Source organism: Pristis pectinata, chromosome 4 (genome assembly GCF_009764475.1).
Source record: "Pristis pectinata isolate sPriPec2 chromosome 4, sPriPec2.1.pri, whole genome shotgun sequence".
NCBI lineage: Eukaryota > Metazoa > Chordata > Chondrichthyes > Rhinopristiformes > Pristidae > Pristis > Pristis pectinata.
In genome coordinates, this window is record NC_067408.1 from 39,767,857 (window position 1) to 39,784,999 (window position 17,143).

The following is a 17,143-nucleotide window of genomic DNA, read 5'->3' on the forward strand; positions in this document are numbered from 1 at the left end:
TTCTTTTTATTTTCATGCCCAAATGCCCTGTCAGCTACGATAGAGGCAAAACTATGGATGAAGAAAAAGGAGTCACTTCAAAAGCATTCCCGTGGAAGTTGGCATCATCGGAACAGATCTGACACAGGTGGAGATACCAGAAGCAGCTTTGGGTGAGAACGACAGTGATTGAGGATTGATTCAGGATCTCAGTCAAGGGTTGGGCCAAATTTGGAGATTGATAATGGAGTCAGGGAGATTTGGTGTAATTGGGGCCAGAATCACAGGCAATCAGGCATCCAACTCCGGAGGGGGAGGGGGGAATGGCCCAAAAGGAGAAGAGTATAGTGTGGAGAACCAGGGCAAGGGTATGCTCAGAAAGCTGTGTTTATCATTATTAGCACATGTGCCATTCATGACCAGATGTTTCTGGTACAATTTCTAGAAGCACAATGCAATCTGTAAGTTATTACATTTACTTCTTTTTGTATCACAAGACTTAGAAACGTGTATGTGCAGCCCTACATGTACGAGTTACTAGGCTGCAGATTTAAAGCAAAGGAGGAGATCATACAGCCTACTGATCCCATGCTGTGAAGGAGCTATCTAATTGTCACCAGTCTCCACATTTCACCCCCCCCCCCCACCCCCAACATGGCCAAGCAAAACAGTTACCTCAAAATAATTATATTTATCTAAATGGAAAGAGATTGTGAATGAGTGAAGCTTAGAGGGATCTATGGTGTTTTAGTGCACATAATGAATCGCAAAGGTTGGCAGGCAGGTCCAACAAATAGTTAAGAAGGCAAATAGCCTTTATTGCAAAGGGGTCAGAGCTAAGAATAGGGAGGTCTTGTTACAGCTGCACAGTGCATTGGCAAAGCCACACTTGGATTACAGTGCAGAGTTTGGTCTCTGTACCCAAAAAAGGATACAGTATATTGTAGGCAGTCCAAAGGAGATTCACCAGGCTGGGATGAGAGGGTTGTCCTATAAAGAGGCTAGATAGTTTGGGTCTGTATTTCTTAGAGTTTAGAAAAATGAGGGGTGAACTTATTCAAGCATAAAAGATCCTAAGGGAGGGCTTGACAGGGTAGATATTGAAATGTTTTCACTAGTGGGAGGGTCACAAACAAGGGGACATAACTGCAAAATAAGGGGCCAGTTAATTAATACTGAGGTATGTAGAAATTTCTTCTCTCAAAAGGTTGTGAATGTCTGGAAATCTCTTCCCCAAGGGTGGTAAAAGGAAACAGATCATTAGAAATATTTAAGGTGGCCTTAGACAAATATTTGAAAAGAATTGAGGGTTGTGGGGAACTGGCACAGAAGAAGAGTTGAGGCCAGCAAAGATTAGCCATGGTGATAGTGAATGGTGGGGCAGATTCGAGAGGCCTGATGGCAGACTCCTGCTCTTATTTTCTTACATTCCAGATGAGACATTAATAAATCAAAACAAACAAAGAGGCTTTGTTATGTGCATCATCTCCCCAATGAAAGAACTTTGGAAAAAGCCAGCATTTCTGGTGCCGCTCCGGTGACCGTGTACAGCTTGGTGAAGGCAAGATTGGACTGGGGAATGATTCGCCCCCCCCTTTAATTACCCCCAAAACTCGGTGACGCTAGACCTGAGAACTGGTTAATGGGACAAGACACCAATAGCCAGCACTTCCAGAGGGACAGTGGTATTCCAGGAATAAATTAATGTGAAAATGTCCATCTAAACCCCTTTTTTTTAAAAATGAATAAAATCTCGCAAGAAAATAGGACTGACCTGTTGGAGTTTGGTCTCATCATCAGTGGAGCTTTCAAGCGATCCAAGGCAGTCCCTGTTCAAAAGATTTACAATTAATAGGTTTACATTGCAGTGGTCTGTAAATACATTAATGGCAAAACAATTTAAAGTCAGTTGGTTGTAAAACAAAACAACGGTACACTTCGAGCTGATTACTGAAAAACTCGATTGGTGGGGTGACGATTAATGTACTCTCTGCAGTCGATGGCTGTTGACCTTCTCAAAACAACTGGGGAACGCTGCGGCAGCTAGAGCCATGTAACTCGTAGCAAGGTTGAACGAAAGCCGCAGATACACTGAGCGTGCTGCGATGTTGGAATCGTTCCAGGCGACAGGTAAATGAGGAACCTGGCGTCCAGTGATCGAAGCAAACTTCCTGTTGTATCAGATCCGCAGTCTGAGAGATTCAGAACAGAGGAACTTTAAACGACCTTCGTTATTTTGCCCAGAACAGTCCGGCTGATGGATTGGGAAGGGTGGCGACTTTAAATGCTCCAGCAAACCGGAAGACAAGTGCACAGATAAGCACTCCTTGTGAGGTTTCATAATTTATCTTTTTCAAAAAATCAACATGATCTTCTACCTCGTTTACATTCAGGAGCAGTTATTACACCATCTCTGCAGTCGTGTCATCTCACCTCGAGTTAGAACTGCCCAGACTTGTGCCTTCGCTGCGTTAACTGTTGGATAGCGCAATAGTGGCAGCCCTTGCAACACACAGTTATTTGTGAAAAGGAACAAGTGTTCTCTTTAATAAAGTTTAGTTTAAATGCTTCCTTCAGTTGTCTCCATATTCCGCCCACTTGCATGCCTAAATCATTATGCAACCTTAAAGACGGCTGAATTTGGGAGGGAGGGGTAAATATGGTACAGTTTTAACCACAATTGTCAGATTTTTCATCGCTGGTCAGTGGCCCAGTGTCGCCCGTCGTGCACTGCCTCTGAAATTCATTCCATTGACCACAGAGCGCGTATTTCTTGGCAAATATTCCCGGGTCACCAGCAGTGGCCCAAATTTTGTTATAGTAATGGCAGCAAAGCCGGACGCCTCCACATGCACACTTGGAGGTGACTGAACGAGCTGTTGGCCGCCAGTGGCACCAAAAGGTAATCACTCGAAATGACCGAAGTTAAAACCCGCCCTTGCATTGAAATATCGTGAAAATCCCGCAATTTGTTGCATGGGTTTTTAATAGTGCCCTAAGCGGTAATTGTTGCTGTTTTTTGTAATACCCTCAAATAAAGATATCAAAATATAGGGCATTTTAAAATTTACAATAATATACTTTAAAACCTTGTGGTCTTTCAGCTACCTATGTTATATGATGCAGTCTTTATTTAGCACACTGTTTAATGTTCGAAATGTTGATTAAGAATGGTAAGTTTCGCTTCCGTCGTTTCCCTCCTGGGGAATGCTTTAATGTGAATGACTGCACATTACCATAAAAGCAGCAAACGGCGTTTTAGCCCCTTTATTTCTGCTCTGCCATTCAGTGACAACATGGCTCATCTTTTACCTCAGCACTCCTTTTCTGCTATCTTAACAACCTGTTTCTTAGAAAATCTATTGCTCCTTCTTGAGAATACTCCGTCACTGAGCCTCTATTCCCCTTGTACATGGAACATTAATGACAAACCACTAACTTCTTACTGAAGTATGGGCAGACCACCTACTTTGCTGTCTTGTCGAATTGATGCTTCAGTAACAAAGGCCATGTGGGTTTTGAGACAGACGCCCTGTGGTTAAAGAGACAGATCAGGGGACTGAGGCCCTGGAGTTAAAGGGACAGAACAGTGTACATGGGCCCTGTGGTTAAAGGGACAGTGCAGGGGAGAAAGGCCCGCTGGGTTTAGGAAACACAGGAGAGAGTGACTCCATGGGTTTAGGCACAGTACCGGAGGTTCTGCAGATTTGTGGTCAGCTTGGGAGAATGAGGCCCCATAGTTGTAGGTATATCACAGGAGAGAATGGCTCCATGGTTTCAGGGCAGCACAGAAGACAGAGGGCCCGTGAGTTTTGGGTCAGTGGATTTAGGTCATTGCATATGCTGAGTGAGGATAGTGTCCAAATGAGAAGATCCCACTCCCACAGAATGAACCTGCCTCTGCTGGTTGGGAAATCACACACAGGGACTGACCAACCAGTCCACAAAGTACCAGCGGCAGGCTGTGGCCACATGTTATCCCAAGGTTTTCTGGGAGAAACTGGGATTTAGGGCTGGGTTGCGGGATTTGGGCAGCCTGGCTGCTGGGACCAGTGGGGCTGCATGGGGAAGCAGGTGGTGGGCAGAAGGGCAATTAGTAATTGGGGGGCAAGCAGTGGCAGTGGGGGGAAGTCTCGCTCTGGGAATGGATGGAGGTGGAAAAACCAAGGGATGGAATTAAAGGACACTGTGGATGGGGGATCTGAAGCAAGGAGAGGATCAGGGTGGGTGGGTGGGGTTTGTGAGGGAGGGGCCTGAGGAATATAGTGTGGGTTAGATCGTGTGTGTTTGTGTGAGTGAGAGAGAGTGAGTATGTGAGAGGGAGAGTGACAGAGGGTAAGAGTTTAAATGTATCCACTTGCTGAGTCCATACAGCAGAGCATGGTCTCCAGTCATCCCAGATCCACTTATCATTGGACCAAGACTGTGCTCCATCAAGACCATGTGATCCCACATTGAAAGAATTCCCACACAAGGTTTTTCCACATCTCAGAACTGAAGCTGAAGCAGCTCATCCTCGATCCCGTGGGGCTGCCCATGAAGAAGCAGCTTGTGCCAGAAAGGGTGGTGTTCTCACCACAGAGATCATTGGATCCTTGTCGGGAGCTTCCTTCAAAGTTAGCAGCAAGCAATTTTTGCTTCACTATTGATTGCAGTTTCTTGGCCTGTGCATGCACTGGAACTCATTTCTGCCTAAAATTGTGGCACTGCCTTCAACTTGTATATGAATTTCCAGGAATTCCTTTTGTTTAGACCAGATTTTAGACACTGTGTTTAATTGTATTTTTTAAAGTTTTTTTAATTGTCCTTACTGAGAAATGCTCTATATTTATTTTTCATGCATTCTATGTCCCAAGTCTCAGTGACATTAAAAATTGAAACATTCTCTATTTTAAGTTCTTAAACGTGCTTTAGATCTAAATGAATAATTATTCATAATTGTTGAAATATTACTGGTGCAAAATGAAGCAAATATTAGGAATTGAGTTTACGTATTAGCCTTAATTTCCTATTTTGGAACATGCTACTCTCAGCACTGCTCTCATTGGGAAAAGTGTTTTGATCCCCAACATTTCACTCAACTCAGTTGCACATCAGCCAATGCCAAATCTGGCATGACTGGCAGAATCAATTTTTAGAGTACAAATTTTGGCAAAAGATTGTTTGAAAAATGTCCATCATAGTTAGTTTCTGAGAAAGCTAAAACAAAAACCACAACTAAATGTTGTTAAGCATACCTTTTAGTGTTTTTGAACACAAAAAGCGTAATTTGTAAGATCTTCCTGAAGGCCTGAAAATTAACATGTCCCTTACAATGTGATTTATTCAGTCTAGAGGCAGCTCCAGTTTTTCTGCCAAGGCTTTATTCCAATGCAGTTTTTTTAAATTAAAGATGATCACAGAATCTTGCATTGTACAATTGTTTATGCCAATTTATACCCATTTTCTGTTTTGCATGTTGGAATAATTTGAAAGAAGTTTAAACATAGGCATTGACAAAATGGTCAATGGTAGCATTTTCTTGCCTAACATTTGGGTTTTACCCATGCTAGATACTCTACCTCAAAATTTTGTCAATGATGCAAAAACAAGTGGGGATGTTTTAGAATTATTCAATGCAGAATATAAAATCTAAAGTGTGTGTGTTAAAATCCATGTGGTGGCAGAGATTAGAATGAATTGTATTGCAGTGGACAAAAAAAACAGACAAAATAGAGGAATGATTTTCACAAAGGCATCTGTAAAATTAAACCATGAACAGTAAATGCAGTTGAGGGGCAAGCAGCACTGTAACAAATAGTTTGGTGGAGGTGGTGACTAGTCAGTGAAAGTATCCATTCAGCATTATTAAGCAGCAGAACAAAGAAACCAAGATTTTGACCTATGTTTCGATCTGCAGAGTGGAGCTGATCCAAGAAATTGTATTTTGTGCAGAGGTCGCAATTGATTTTGCAAGGGACCCTCAATGGGAAATAGAGACTTTTTAGCAAGTGTATGTGTAATATTTAGTGTAGTGGACATGCAGAGCACAATTTGAGGGAATCTTAAATATCAGGTGTTCTCTCATTCATGGGCTCATGCTAATGTTAAAATTGGATGTGGGGAGGGTTATTTAGATGGCAATGAAGACTAGGATTTGTCATACTTTTTAAAATAGTGGTTCCGTGTGGGATTCCCTTCTAACCCCACTGGACAATGTCTCTCTTCTCTCTCCTGCTGGAGAGGAGACTTCGTGCTGGAAGCCTTCCTCTCCTGCTGCTGCTCAAGCTGTGGGTCATGCCTCTCAGGTGCTAGGCGTGTGTTTTACCGCCAGTTGGCTAACTTGTACAGCATGCAGCACACCATGATGAAGTCTCCACACCTGCAATGGGCATCCTGGGTCTGATGCAAGCAACAGAATCTCATTTTTTGAAAGAACTAATGGCATTTTCCATAACACTTCTGGCATTGTCTTTCAATATATCAATGCTCAGCTGTTGTGATAGGAGAGTGGACATAACTGAGAAGCCAGGAGAGTACAGGGAAGTCCTTATCCAGCAGTATTCATTCCTTTGGAGGGTGCAGGCTGCTGAAACTATTTAGCAGTGTATATTTCAAGGGTGAAGAAGTAATGTGTGCTTCCTGAATTAGTAGCATTCTCTACGAGGATTATTTTCTCATGATCCACAATAACCTGCAAATTGAGGGAGTGGAAACCTTTTCTGTTGATCAAGAGATCCTGGTTATTAAAAGAAGCCCTTATAAGCATATGAGTATGGTCAACAGCTGTCTACACTTGTAAGAAACTAGCTATGCTGGCGAATTCCTGTACCTAAAATGTCCCTTACTCCTTATTGAAATCAAAGTAGATGAAATTGTATTTTTGTGAATAAAGGGCATAGATAAGCTGAAACAGTTTTCTTCCCAGAGTAGGGGAGTCTGAAGAAGAAGACGTGGGTTTAAGGTGAGAGGAGAAAGATTTAAAGGGGACCTGAGGGGCAACTTCTTCACACAGAGGGTGGTGGGTATATGGAATGAGCTGCCAGAAGAAGTGGTAGATGTACATGGATAGGTAAGGTTTGGAAGGATATAAGCCAAATGCAGGGAAGTAGTACTAGCTCAACTGGCACCAAGGTTGGCATGGACGAGTTGGGGTATGGGGCCTGCTTCCATGCTGTTTAACCCGATCACCCTATGAAGAAAACTCTCCTTGTTACTTGAAACACAGGGAACTTGGAACTATAATTCTGCATTTATATAAGGCTGTTTGGAATACTTCCATATCAAAAATGTAGGTTTAAGACAGACTGCATTCATTTTTTACTGCTTGGGAGATTTATTTTACAAGAAAAAGTATTCCATTGAGGGCATAATCCAAGTCTTTAAAAATAAGAAATGAAGCATACCTCTCACATTATTTAATTTAGACTATAATGACAGAAATCAAAAACATAAATACAAAAGTAACAAATAGGATGACACATTATAGCATAATTTAGTATTGTATAATTAAATACTAAGTATTTTAGCTATTGGCATCCAAAACATTTGTGGTTATTTTAGTTGTTTTTTTTAAGTAGAAAATGAGTAAATATCTAAGAAAACTAGGACTAAAAATTACAAGGATAGAGTTAGGTGATCAAATTCATAGAAAGTGTACCATAGGTGAATCACTTGTAGAAAGGGCTGAGTCTGGTATTGTGCTGTGTACAGGAGAAACATAATGGAGTTTCATAAATGTTGGCAGTTCTACCCTAGTTTGTTTATGTATTTTATTGGGCAGAATGGTTTTGATAGCATTTCAAGTTGGGAGACTTTATATGACCTGTAGAGAGAATGAGTTATTACATGTCTTATTAAATTAAGTGCCAGGAACTTCTTAGAAAAGGTATGTCAGAATGTTTAGGCCCTAAAGGTATGCAACCTAATCTATTGAAGAAATTCAATGAAGACATATGGAGACGCTGAACACAACTTTCTAATCTTTATTAAGTTTAAAGACTTTAGGGGGAGGGGCATGCAGCCAATATAAAACTTCCATATTTTCAGTGTGGTAAAACATTCCATGAGGACCATGTGGCATTAATTTATCAGGAGTCAAATGATTGGATTACTACAATGGAGCAAGATAAACCACGTAAGTCGTAATAGGGTAACGTTGCCCTTGGGCTTACTTTTAGAATCCATATTCCAAGGTCCCAGGTTAACCATGGCATCCAGTGCTGATTTACTGAAGCTAACTTCTTTTTGACTTATTTCATGATTTGGTTTGGAAAAGTTATCAATTGGATAATGGAAATGCAATGGATAAATAAATAGAATTTTTCAGAAAACAGTTGGTAAGTTGGGCCTTGAGATTGGCATTACAAAAGTTTGGATGTAAAAGAAGTGTGCAGTATTATGTTTCTGATTGTAAAGTCCAGTAAAGTCATGAGTTAATCATTGCACATTGGACAACTGGAGGATGTATGGGCTTATTTTCATCTTTGAGGTAAAATTCCAGTTCAACAATTCCAGTCTGTCTGTACAGATCCAATCCAATGTCAGCCTATTCTCCCGAGTTGAACTTTCTCCTATCTCCCAGAAATGGAGTAAACAAAATCCAACTGTTATACCATTACTTTACCTGAAATATTGTAATGAAAATTTGCTGAAACCTTTCTCCTGAAATCACCAGAGTGAAATAGATGCATTATTGGCTATCAACATACTCACTTGGAAAAGTAATATTTCTGATGGATTAACTGGACACAGCAATGAATGACTGAGCCATGGAAATCAAGAATATATTAAACTCTGTTCTTGGTCTCCATTGATCTCTGCAAGGGCAGCAATGGAGGTGCTGCAATTGTTTTAGTATCTTGCTTTGGAGAATGTAAAAAAAAGTTAGAAATGTAAACCTTGAATAGGCTCTCTACTTGTACTAGTAAACCATGAATGAGTTTGATAAAATCAGCTACTGTATATTTGTAATAGAATTGAAAAGTGTCTAAAATTAACTTTTCCATCATGACACGCAAGCAAAAGATAAATAAGCATTAAGAGCAAAACAACTGTGCCCAGATCTGTGAAATAACTGTAAAGTTTGTATTTTACAATAAATTATGTATTTTCCATGTAGTTATTTATGCATAAAATGTATTAGTTTTACAAATAGCTTTCAAGATTTAATGGAAATTTATTGTGCAATTTTATTTTTGCATTTATAATTTTGGTGCTCTTATTGAATTGCTTGCAACTAAAATATATGGTTTATTTTTTAAAAATTGTTCTTATTAAAGTATCAAATTTTGGTGCTAGAGACAGAATATTTCTACAGTGCAGGCACTAATTACCAATTCTATTGTCTTTTAAATACTTTTAAATATAGCTGATTTTCTCATAAAAGCAGCCAACATAATCAAAGACCCCTTTCACACCAAACATTCTCTCTTCTCCCCCTTCCCATTGGGCAGAAGATACAAAAGCCTGAAAACACAAACCATCAGGCTAAAGGACTGCTTCTATCTGCTGCTATAAGACCTCTTGTATGATAAGATAGACTCTTGATCTCACAATTTACCTTTGCACAGCCTTGCACCTTATTGCCTGCCTGCACTGCACTTTCTCTGTAACTGTAACACTATATTTTGCATTCTGTTATTGCTTTTCCCTGTACTACCTCAATGTACTGAGGTTGTGAAATGTTCTGTATGGATGGCAGGCAAAACAAAGTTTTTCACTGTAACTCAGTACATGTAAGATAAGATATCTTCATTAGTCACAAGTACATCGAAACACACAGTGAAATGCATCTTTTGTATACAGTGTTCCAGGGGCAGCCTGCAAGTGTCGTCCACGCTTCCGGCGCCAACATAGCATGCCCACAACTTCCTAACCCATACATCTTTGGAATGTGGGAGGAAACCGAAGCAGCCAGAGGAAACCCACACAGAGGGACACTGAGAGAACGTACAAATTCCTTACAGACAGCAGCCGGAATTAATCCGGGTCACTGGCGCTGTAATAGCTTTATGCTAACGCTACACTACGATGCCTGCTCTGTACAATAATAAACTAATTACCAATTAGTAATTATTCATGATCTTTCCTTCCTTTACGTTCTCCTTCTTTTAACCTTTCTTATAGAATGGATTTAGTTTGGGCAAAATATGAAAAAATCAGTTGGCCTATGAACTAATCGCAGTGAGTCAGCTGCACTGCAGTTGTTTACTAAAGACGCTACTAGAAAGATGAGTTTTTTCAGCAGGACACAGATATCATGAAACTGGCCTAGAATTTCTGCTTGTTTTTTTTCACAGATGCTTCAGCACCATTTGACTGATTGTTTGAAGTAGTTTAAAACATTGTGCACAGGAATATTTATTTGATTGGGCAGCATTTAAGGAAGAAAGGGCTTGCAAATTCTGAGCATCTTTTACATCCCCAGGAGTTCCAAAGTATTTTGGAGTCAATGAGGTATTTAAAATTCTGGAGGGGAACTTAACCCATGACTCTTTGACTGACAGATGGAAATGCTACCACTGAGCTAACACTTATAAATGTAAATCTAAATTGATGCACTAAAAGTGCTATACTAAACTTTGATTCACCTCATATATTCTCATATTTCTTACAACATCAAGAATCCCATCATTCCCATTCTTTCACTTATTTCCTGGTAACTTATTGCCTCTCATATATTCATCAACTGACATATTCATCAACTAACACCCACCTGCACCAGGGGTAATTTACAGCGGCAAATTAACTACTAAACAGCATGTCTTTGGGATGTGAGAGGAATTGGAGTACCCAGAGGAAGTCTAGGTGGGTCCCAGGGAGGACATGCAAACTTCCTACAGAGAGCATTGGAGGTCAGGACTGAACTCAGTACTTTGAAGCTACCAGCTGACACCTGCCACCAGAACCTATCTCAAAATCTATCATGCAACTGTACTCTTAACAGCAATGTAGGAGTACCGTAACCATAGGAGCTGCAGTGGCTGAAGGCAGAGGCATATCACTAGCTGCTCAATGGAAGCTTGTGATGGGATTAAATGCCAGCCTTCCCACCCACAAATTTGAAAAAAAAAGGTCTTATTCTCAATGAAAACATTTTCTTTGTGATCAGGTGAAATAGAAGTTTAATTTTTTAAATTTAATTTTTTTTAATTTAAATTTTTATTTACAGCGTGGTAACAGGCCCTTCCGGCCCAACGAGTCCGCGCCGCCCATTTTAAACCCAAATTAACCTACCCATACGTCTTTGCAATGTGGGAGGAAACCGGAGCACCCGGAGGAAACCCACGCGACACGGGAGAACGTACAAACTCCTTACAGACAGCGACAGAATCGAGCCCCAATCGCTGGCACTGTAATAGCGTCGCGCTAACTGCTACGCTGCCCTGCGGCTCCGGTAAGTCTGGTAACCTTTACATTAGAACAAAGTCAGGAAAGTTAACTTTATAAAATAAGAAGGTAAAGCAATTTGGGAAAAAATGTTCCCACTGTAAGTCACATGGACGGGGGGGGGGGGGCGCGGGTGGGGAACTTTCAGATTGGAATAAATGGATCAGGGAAGGTGTTGGAAGGATTTCTCTTCACTGCAATGAATACCCTGCCAGAACCAATAATAAAAGCAGGATCCATCATTGTTCTTAAAAGAGCTGGATAAGCATTTGATAAAGAGAAAAAGACATGGAAAAGACAGGGGAATGGAAAATAGCAGAAAGCTCTTTGAAAGAGCCAGCATGGTCCCAATGGTTTCTAAATGACTGCAGTCATTATTTTATTCTGACATCACAGCAGAAAGTAAAAGAAACAATGAGATCCTCAGAGGTTTGGATCCCCACAAGCCAGATGAGAATAATTTAACAGATGTGCATTTAAAAGAGAATCAAGCACTACGCTGATTGAATACCTGTGCATGGTGGACTCTGACTGATCTCTGTTTAAAAATCTCACCACCATTCAATCCCCACCTGCCCACCACTCTCCAAACACACACATACACACACGCTCACCGCGTGCGCACAGCACACACACACACAAACACACACTTTAAATATTTGAAAAATGCACATTCCCTCTCATTTTGGAAGATTGATTTGCCTGGGACTATAGTCACTGAATTCAGAAGAATGAGAGGGTATCTTCTAGAAACACACTAAATTATCAAAGGGATAGATACGATAGAGGCCGGAAAGTTTTTTCCACTGGTAGGTGAGACTAGAACTAGGGGACACAGCCTCAGGGTTCGGGGGAGTAGGTTTAGGACGGAGATGAGGAGGAACTTCTTTTCCCAGAGAGTAGTGAATTTGTGGAATTCTCTGCCCAAGAAAGCAGTAGAGGCTACTCACTAAATATATTTAAGACACAGTTAGATAGATTTTTGCATAGTAGGGGAGTTAAGGGTTATGGGGAAAAGGGAGGTAGGTAGACTGGTCCACGGCCAGATCAGCCATGATCTTATTGAATTGCGGAGCAGCCTTGATGGGCCAGATGGCCTACTCCTGCTCCTATTTCTTATGTTCTTATTATGATGCATCGGAAGGTCCTCCTTCGCTTCTTTCATCCTTAGGAAGTTGCAACAGTTCTGTTCCAGCCTCAGCCAGTTGATTTGCAAACTTGATAAGTAAATACCCAAAAATTAGAATTTTTTTCTGCATGTGTTTTCACATGTGTGGAAGACATAGGAAGGAGGTGGATTCTAATGGTCGGGCTGGGGAGTGCAGGACGATGCACGTTTGTGACCACTTGATCATCTTCCCCTTCTCATATCAACTATTCTCCCCATCTCCACTGCCTGCAATTTTCCTCAGTCTCTCTTCTTCCAAGGAAAAGAGGAGTTTACCACAAGGAGATATGACCCAATCCTTAAGATTCTTCACACCAGACACCTCATGACAATCCAAGTAGGTCAGGCCTTTTAGTATTGCAGAAGAGTAGGAACCATCCAGGAAGGTCTGTCTGTGCAGCCAAGACCCTGCCTACAGTGTTCATAAACATTGTGCTCTTTTAATGATGCCAGTTGCGTGTTTTACACCAATGAATGTTACTGCTCATTTTAAATCAAAAGATTACACATCAAAATATGGTAGAATATGCACTCAAAAATGCAACAGTTCTTATAAATCCTGTTGTCAAATGCATAAATGATTTACACTACATAGTAGGATTTCTAGACCTGTCCGAATAAAACAGCAGACAGTATGATGGAAAATTAAGTAAAGTCAGAATGACTTACAAATGATTTGAAATTGAAAAGTAGTAATCAAATATGGATGACTGTTGGACTATTCCAGGCAAAGGCCAGAAAAGATCTGGAGGCAAAGAGAGATTGTTTTGGCTCTGCATCGTTCAAGAAACCTTCAGGAATGATATTTACTGCACTTTCTGAGGATGCAGAGGTATATTGCTGTTTGAAGCATTTGGAAAAGTTCTAAAACTACCAGGGTTGGCAGGCTTCGGAACAGGAGTCAGCAAAGATGGCAGGATGTGAGATTATAAAGTTGAGTGGGGTACAAGTTTGCAATATTGCAAGCCAAACATTTGCCAAAAGGATTTTAAATAGAGCTCTGAGGCTGAACGTCCCATTTGACTGTTGTTAGGTTCAGCATTCATTTTCCAAACCATAGCCATATCCATAATGAAAATTGAAAACAGAGATACAATTGCTTTAAAAAGGTTAATAAAACTCCAGCATTCGGTTTGCCACATACACATGCAAGTTATTTTATCAGTTCATAAATATGTAAGGTTTTCTCAGAATTGCATTTGAGATCCTGATGAACAAAAATAGTAAAATATAATTAGAAAACCCATATTATGTGAAATAGCTGTCCTACAACTCAACTTATAATCTTAAATTATATGGATTTTCACAATGCAAATCGATTTCAAAGGAATGAGAGGAGATTTTCTGGACAGCGGAAAAGACATGATAACAGAATAAAGATGAAAATGCTCTACTTATCATGCTGTTGCTAATTTAACTTGGGCCATCCAGTGGGGAGTCAGGTACCCTTCCTAAATCAGTCTCACTAAACTGGGTCTTATGGCGCAGAACGAATCCTGATACAAACGAATCCTGAGGATAGGTTGAGTGGCTAGGGCTTTTCTCTTTGGAGAGAAGGAAGATGAGAGGTGACTTGATAGAGGTGTACAAGATGATAAGAGGCATAGATTGAGTGGACAGTCAGAGACTTTTTCCAGGGCGACAATGGCTAACACGAGGGAAAATAATTTTAAGGTGATTGGAGGAAGATATAAGGGGGATGTCCCGGGTAAGTTTTTTTTACACAGAGAGTGGTGGGTGCGTGGAACGTACTGCCGGCAGAGGTTGTAGGGGCAGATACATTAGGGACATTTAAGAGACTCTTAGACACATGAATGTTAGAGAAATGGGGGGCTATGTGGGAGAGAAGGGTTAGATAGATCTTAGAGCAGGATAAAATATTGGCACAACATCGTGGGCCGAAGGACCTGTATTGTGCTGCAATGTTTTATGTTCTAAGTTCTAATTCAGGAATTTCTTCGGCAGAATGTGCCTCTGGGACACTCTGCTAAGTAAAACAGGGCAATGAAGAAGAAGTATCCATGAAATATTTTATATATTATTTACAGAGGATCAGAAGAAACATTCCCCAACCCACACCAAAATCCCATCACCACATACCCACACCTTAAATCCAGTGCTGGCAGATGTGCAGGCTGCCCTAAAGGGAAATACAGCCTGTTACTTACATAAAGAATGACAAAACGATTTAAAAACAAAAGAACCAAACCTCCTGCTGTAAGGTTTAAGCAGCTGACCAGCCATCTTGAGTGAAAGGAGTCCCAACCATTTTATCTGCCAGTGTTTGATATTTCATTGGATACCAAAAACAATCCAAAGGGATGCCAATTTGGTAAATACAGCCTGCTTTTAATGTCATTAAATATTTGGATATGGTAAGGTCTATGTTTAATTGTCCTTGAGCAAGTGGTGGAAGGCGCCATCTTGAACTGCCATAATCAGTTTGAGGGTATTTGCTGTTCAGTTGAAAGTGCTGTTCACAGTGCTGTTCAGTTGAAAGTTCCAGGAATCTGATTCATGATATTGAAGGAACAGCAATAAATGTCCCAAGTCAGGATCGTCTGTCACTTGTAAACCTTGCTACTGTTGATCATCCTTTGAAGTACTCTATGTTACGTTGTCCAGATCGAGCAGCGGTGGCAGACTGCCAATGAAAACATTGCAATTCACAGCACACAGGAACAAGAATTAATGTTCAAAATGGACCAAGCCTTCTGCTGAAAGAATTGAGCAGCTGATGCCCCACGTTCTGTCAGCCAGCCACTCTAGATGAAGTCATTAACAACCATCTATCTTGTCCATCAGGCAGAGGTGGTAGCGGTTGTGAATTTGGAAGGTGCTGTTGAAGAAACCATGGAAAGCTGCTGTGTTCCATACGGTAGACTGTACAGAATCTATTATCTAATGCAAAAATAGTTCATGAGGTGGTTATTTATAATTATTGGTACTGATCAAATGAACAACATTGTCCCGGATAGCATTCAGCTTTGTGAAGTAACTATTTCTATATGAATGAATTTGTTTAGTTAAAAGTCAAAGGTAACTCTCCCCATTTCACCGACCATCTCCCCTTTTTATCATCTCAGGCCTGGATGCAGTATAAGATAAGATAAGATAAGATAAGATAAGATAATGATATCTTTATTAGTCACATGTACATCGAAACACACAGTGAAATGAATCTTTTTTGCGTAGAGTGTGCTGGGTGCAGCCCACAAGTGTCGCCATGTTTCTGGCACCAACATAGCATGCCCAACACTTCCTAACCCATACGTCTTGTGAATGTGGGAGGAAGCCGGAGTCACCTGGAGGAAAGACCCACGCAGACACAGGAGAAACGTACAAACTCCTTACAGACAGCGCCCAAAATTGAACCTGGGTCGCTGGCGCTGTAAAGCATTACGCTAACCGCTACACTACCATGCTGACCTATTACATGTAGACATGGACCACTTAATTATTTGAGAAGTTGCAAGCAGAACTGAATACTTTGTCACCATAACTGAATAAATAAACAGGAATCAACTCATGCTGATTTTACAGGCTACAATGGAGCCAAGTAGTTTTGAATGGAACCCAAAAATATCACCACTGAGCATGTTACTGTGACCAACTGCCATGATATGGCATCATTGATGACTCTTTCTGTAAGATTCCTGATGATTTGGAGTAGGTTGATACTGCAAAATGCCATTTCTTGATGATATGTAGATATTTGGATTGGCTGAAGCCTCTGTGATGGTAGTGAAGGTCAGGAAGATTGATCATCTACCCAGCACTTCTGGCTGAAGATGAGTACCAAAAAGTGATAAAATAATAGTTAATATTAAAAAAGAGTATCTCCAACAACCAAAGCCTGAAGTAATGAGGTTTCATGCTGTAATATTGTTTTTTTGATGGGGTTCGTTTTCACATCATTCAAAGAGTACTTAACTTTAAATGTTTATTTTTATGGCATGTTTAATTTATACCATTCAACGCAAGTCCTCTGCCCTTTCAAACAGTTGATTCCAGATTACAACAATTTCCTATGAAGAAATTCTAATTTCCCATTTGACTATTTTTGCCAATTACCTGAGCCCAAGAATGTTGTTACTGATCTACCCACCTATGGAATTTAGAAGAGCTCAAATATTAAAGGGGAAGATCTCTGGCAATATAAACTTTAAGGGAATCTGATATCGAAACAAGTGCCAGGATTACAATGGCTTGCATTGTGCTCTCAATACTAAAGGAACAACTTTCACCATTCACAGTGCTGACAATTCCCAGAAATATTTTGTGGATTTGCCAGTTGGACTTTCCACACATCTGACATCTAGCTCAATGCAGTTCCCTCTGCTGAGAACAGGCCAGATAACAGAAAGTCTCTTCAACCAACCAGAATGAAGGATTCTCTCGAGAACATGCAATGTGTGAATCAGAGAGTGAAAAAAGGCAGGAAATATAAACAAGTAGTGGCAGTTTAAGATTAGGAAAATGCAGATTAAAGGGAGTCAGATAAAAGAAAAAGTAAAAAAAGTTAATTTTGCTTATCTTTTTAAATCTCCAGCAATTATATTCTGACAAAAATTTGTGATGCCATATTTGCAAAGTATTTTTTCAGAACCAGGGAGGTTGTTCAAT

General features: G+C 40.4%; 1 protein-coding gene across 5 annotated transcripts in view; it reads right to left on the minus strand.

Moving 5' to 3' along the window:
- LOC127569940 (SH3 domain and tetratricopeptide repeat-containing protein 2-like) overlaps nucleotides 1-2,477 on the minus strand; it is a 78,011-nt gene extending 75,534 nt beyond the window's left edge. For 2 of the 5 annotated variants that reach the window (XM_052015023.1, XM_052015024.1), the window contains exons 1-2: nucleotides 1,915-2,471; nucleotides 1,754-1,808 (exon numbers count right to left, since the gene is read on the minus strand). The gene's annotated coding sequence lies outside the window, so the exon portion shown is untranslated. Of the gene's footprint in view, nucleotides 1-1,753 lie in introns of all 5 variants that reach the window. The other 3 variants (XM_052015027.1, XM_052015028.1, XM_052015026.1) reach the window with 3 other exon arrangements.
- Nucleotides 2,478-17,143: the final 14,666 nt, after the last annotated feature.